This window comes from Cupressus sempervirens, chromosome 1, assembly GCF_028749045.1.
Source record: "Cupressus sempervirens isolate cs-2001-9-10 chromosome 1, ASM2874904v1, whole genome shotgun sequence".
In the NCBI taxonomy this organism is placed as follows: Eukaryota; Viridiplantae; Streptophyta; class Pinopsida; order Cupressales; family Cupressaceae; genus Cupressus; species Cupressus sempervirens.
Window position 1 is genome coordinate 259711649 of NC_143118.1, and position 6130 is coordinate 259717778.

The following is a 6130-nucleotide window of genomic DNA, read 5'->3' on the forward strand; positions in this document are numbered from 1 at the left end:
ATTTTTTTTTTTTTTTTATAAACATAGAAAATTCAATCTAATAGGAAAATCTAGATCAACCAATTAATTTTTCAATTTAAAATTGATTTCTTTTCAAAACTAACTCTAATCAATTAATAAGTATTCAATACATGGAATGAGGGTTTCCTAATTTTCAATCTTCATATATAGAAGAATTCATATGAATAACAGTAATTCGCAATGAGGGATTGAAAGATTTATCAGATACGAAATTTGAAACAAATGATTCAACAAGTACAATGAAGATAGGAAATTCGAAGAAACATAATACATTGGGTGAATAAAACACAAGGCTCTACCTAGTTCTAATGCTAATTCACAATCACCCAAAGATTGTGAGAGAATTTTCTTCTCTTGAAACTTTCTCTTTGAAAAATCCCTTCTACAAAATTCCCAGTCCCTGCAAAATGAACTCTCAATCTTTGATATGAAGTTCTCCCTTAAATTTGGGGCACTAATTGTGCGATCACGTGAGGGAGCTCGTTGATCACAATCTTGTAACTCCTTATTAACTTTTTCAAATATTCATGCACACTTTATGTAAATTAAAAATAGCTTTAATAAATTAATTTCTTTTTCACTCTTTAATTTATTTTTGAAGCATTTTTTGATAAAATATTTACTAAATTAAGTAATAATAATATTTAGCATTTATTTAAAAATGATCTCCTAAATATATTATTATTAAATTTAATAAATATTATTACACTCTAAAATTATACCATAAATTTCTCTTTAAATTTAATTACTTTTATTTAATTAATTTTTTAATTAATTAAATATAATTAAATATTGAAAATATCATAATAAATTTTCATTAAATTAAATCATTAATTAATCTTTTAATTGACTTAATTAATAGAAAAATCACCAAAGACCTACAAGACGAAATATGAAAACCCATCATAAAATACCACATACAAGATCAAACTGAAAGGTTATAATCACAAATTTACATCATACAATGAATTCAGAAGGGTAATCATTATAGATACTTGTCCTAATTTTCTATTACAATTGGTTTAAAGGTTAGGATTTGGACTCAATAATTTATCTTCCCTCTCTTACCATTGAGATATTGCGATAGGGTATGTTCATCGTGGCAATTCAAGGAAGTCGATACCCGATACCTGCAATCTACATAAAATTCATGCATGTACAAACACATATATTTTAAACTAAATAGGCAATGGTAGGAAGTGGTGTATCGTGTAGATCCTGACTAGCAAGTGACTACGACTCCCTTCCTTAACCACATCAAAAATGTCATACATAAAGAAAACATACAAGCACACCATACACATGTAGTATGGGGTAAGTATCCATAAGAAAACATGTATAATAATCCATCTAACTAACATCATCAAATAACTGAAATATAATCATCATCAAGGTATAATCATGAATACATGAAATAACTAGTGGCTAAAAGCATAGGTCTGTGTCACCATTTGTGATACAAAAACCTATTTTGGTCAAATCTCATTTCTCTATCAAAACTCAGTTTTAAAAAAAAACTAAAAATACCCTTTTATAGATTTCAGATTCAATATCATCATTATATAAATTTTTGAGTGTTTTGATTATTTATAATATGTTATAATCTCAAAATATTATAAGTCGACATTTCAACATTTCAAAAGATGCTCTCTCAAAAAATGATAAAAAATAGTAAATCATATCAAAAAAATAAAAAATATATATTTATCACTAGAGGAGAGAATCCTCTTCACAAATATGTAATTTATTTTCAAGAAGGTATAGATTTGATAGGGAAGTTTTGACGGGAGGAAAAAACTGTTGGATTCTGACAAGGTCGAACTTGAGTACTTATAACAAAGAAAATATACATCAAAAATAATTATTTCTTTTTTTGTGCACTAGTTATACATGTCATCTATAAAATATTTTCAAATTATAACAAAAAAGGGTGATTTGCACATACTTGTTTGATGGGAACTACATCCTATATTTTTTACAGTTAAAAAAGGGACTTCAAAAAAAAATAAAAAAAATAAATTCTTAGTCAAAAAAATTATAAAAATTATAGGCATAAAATTCATACAATTCTGCACATTTCATTAGTTTACATCATCTCCATATTTTAAACACAAATACCATTTTTTTTGTCATTAATGTTGAACTATCACATTCTGACATCACATTTCTTTATAAAAGGTGACATAGGTTTTTGCTTTTACCCTAGTACCAAGTAGTCTCATCATATAGTAAACCAAGCACGAAACAATATCTGATAATGTGAAAGATAATTCTACTAATCATCAAGCATAAACTACATTAAAAGTCTTTGTCAATAATAACTGAATGTAAACATAAGGGTAGGCACTACAATCTTGGTAGCCTCTGCTACACTTGGTTTGTACTTTAAAACTTTGTCTCTAAAGCTTGGTAGATACTGTGTAGCTCAACGAACACTACAAATTGACTCAAGTGCTTGGTAGCCACTGTAATCTAGCTATTTAGGTGTGTGTACACTAAAAAAATCAATTCATGTATGTCTTTGGATATCTACCCAAGTTCATAAGTATTGAGCTTCCTCTCTGGATATCTACCTAAGTTCATAAGTATTGAGCTTCCATGCCCAATTTGGTCCATTATTTGGAAGCTTAAAGGTCCACATGTTTTTTTTATTTCCAAATGATTGTGGGGTAAATATACTAAGTTGTGTCACCTTTTAGGCTAACTTATCAGAATGACCAAATTTGAGTATTTCTATCTCTCTTTTTTTCAAATCTCATGATCTAGATAAATTTATTCTAGCTAAGTCATATATGGTCTCAAACTTTTCCAATTTTATATGTCTATTAAATGCATATTTTATACTAGTTTGTATCTAATTGCTAAAGAAATAAAAATATTTCAGAAAATTGACATTTCAATAACTCTTACTAATTTTTATGATTTTTTTTAATAACATATAAACACCATTTTATAGAGGTCAAAGTCAAGAATATTCTCATATAGATTTTTTAGTGTTTTGATTAAATATAGTATATTGTAATTGAAAAATTCTACAAGCACGCATTTGAACAATGGACAATATGTCAATTTTGAGAAAGAAAAAAATATTAAATCATATAAAAAAATTAAAATTATATGGTGTTCTAGAGGAGAGAGTCCTCTTTTAGAATGTATAATTTTTCTTCTGGTTAGAATAGATTTGTTTTAAAAAAATTGGTGGCAGATGAAAACTTTTCATTTAAGGTGACTTGAAATTTGGATCATTATGAAAAAGAAAATATATAAACTGAAATAACATGTAAAGTAAAGGCACCTAAAACATGTAAGTAATCAAACACACATAACACCAAATATGGTCACCTAGAAACCCTCCAAGAGTGAAGCTAAAACTGGGGTGGGCACGACACCCACAAATCTTTACTCTTGCACCAATAAAGTGTAGCCAATTAAGGTTATAATGGTTTGACCATGAATCATGGTCTGCCCTTTGAAAGGCCTACCCTATTTAAGGCTTACAAAGAGTATTAAGTCCCACCTTGTTAGAGGATTTCAACACCCTATTAGAAGTGTGCTTGGTTAGAGGACTTTAGGTCATTCACTTGGAATGCCACCCTGTTAAAGGATTTGGTAAAGCCTATTAGGACTACTCTGCCTAGGAGATTAACTTCAAAATCACCTGTTAAAATTTCTCAACATAGATCTTGTGACTAGAACTTGCTTTCTTAATAACAGATCAACTCTACACAATGTCCTTCTTGATCTTGTATGATCAGATGTATCAATGTTATATCCTCTATCCTCTATTCTTCACTTAATTGATTCTGCAATTCATTCTTGTTGCTAAGTCACCTTGAATGCTATGCAAACTATCTTGTTTTCTCTTCCAATTCGATCATTCACCCCTTTGCAATGCTCTAAAAAGTATCATTAAAAATTTAGGGTTTTGTCCTCCTTAAGAAGACTTTGGTGGCTTAGGGTTAGGTATGAATCTATGGCTATGATTAATCCATTTTTCCACTTAAACCTTCCCATTTTTTGATTGGTTGCATGTAATTTCATAGGGAATCTACATATATATTCGTTCTTATCTTCAAATGATCGTAATCTATCAATAAGTCAGCTGAAAAACATTTTACATAGTTGTTTGTGCCATTAAAAACAAATATGTCCAATCTGTGTTACTCAACATATGAAGTTAATGATGCTTAGCATATACTGTAATTTTTCTTCTGACTCGACAATTGAACTGCTTGGCATAAACTATTTACTTTGCATTTGAATTGCTTGACATGGTCTATCTGCTCAGCAATTGAGTGACTCAACACTCATTTCAACTCAGCATGGTCTAATGTTTACATGTTGTACTTGGCATGCATTACTAGTTTGGCATGAACTAAGTAAATGACTTAAGAGTGTTGACACTCAATTGTCAAAACCAATCTAAGATCAATAGTTAATTACAATTACTATTTTCTATATATTGATGTATTCTTAGCAAAGTCTCATATGTCAAATTTGGGACACATTTAAGGGGATTTATCTTTTATTTGATGAAAAAATTACTATAGTTGGAGAATCTTCATCACCATGTATTTCAAGATTGAAATTCAAAAGTCTGTTTCTTAACTTGATATGTCACATTTATTGGTTGACAATGATAAATTAGCACATGTTCAATTAGAAGGCTATAAAAATAGCATGGTCAAACCTCTTCCTTAGTGGTTTTATATTTGGTCAAATCTAGGACACTAGTCCATGTGATGGATTCTCCAAGTTTGGATACTCCCATTTAGTTTTCAACAACATCACTTCTATTAGATAATTTTTGTAGGAGCAATATTGTCACTTCATCTTGGTTTTTGGAGCTTGTTTACAACCATTTTTCATTGGTTTCTTGTCTGTTACCTTCTAGTATGATTAGGATGGTTCTAATTGGTTTGTAGAACCTTTATCATCAAAGGACATGTTGACACATGATCATATTTCAAAGATAAAATCATCATACTACATTTGGATTGCATTTCGTATTTAACATGTAGAATGGGAATTAGTCTTATATTTATATTTCATATATCTCCTTCACAAGGGGATAAGTGTTGTTTCTAGGCATTGGACTAGGTTTTGTCTTCAAAAAATTACCCTTTTGTAGGATATTATTTAGTATGGGTGGGATATATCTTAGATAAATGAGAGGGGGAAGTGGGGGCATGAATCAGTTATATCCACCTATCGAACATGCCCTAAAATTTTTTTAGAAGAAACTCAACTTTAAATACTTTCTAATCACAAGCTTGGTAACCACATTCAACATTTCATATTTAACTTATAAACATTTTACTTCACCATGTTATCTTACTATTTATGACCATACTGAGTACTAGAGAAACTATTTATCTTATATTGAGTTGCAACATGAAACATAAAACATGAATTAATTTTGCAACATATAAGCAATCACACAATTGAGCATATAATTCTAACGTGGAAATACTATAAAGGGAAACACCACCTAGCACTAGCAACCCAAATAATTCACTCTTCTGAAGTGATCTCTACTAGAAACCAACCTTGTAAAAGGTTTATATGCACATTTTTAGTGTGACATAGTTAGAGGATTTTAACCAAAGATCATCTAGACTTTATTCGCTCCTTGAAATTTCTAAAGAATAATCTACTTTAAAGGACTTACAAACATCACTAATCAATGTTACTATATAAAATTTCGTAGACTGGTTAGGTCCACTCAATTAAGAGATTTTCTTTGCTACAATAGAAAAAAGTAACAACCAAATGATATGTTTAGGTTTAGCACTACATTTCTTGTTCATATCTGTACTTTGCCCAGTCTTCTTCCTTATGATCTCTATCTTGCTAATTCACACTCTTTCTCTTTCACCTTCCACTTCCTCTTCTTGATCTTTCTTCCTCTGTTCTACCTAGTTCACCTTGTTCTTATATCTCCTTCAATGGTTTTCACTTTATCAACAATAGATCAACAAATAATCAACAACTAGAGATGGTCTCAAATATCTCCTTCAATGGTTAACTTCTACCTTATAGATCCTTCTAGTTTTTACCCCTTAATTACATCCATAGATCTCCATTTTGCTTTAGTTTCAATGGATCT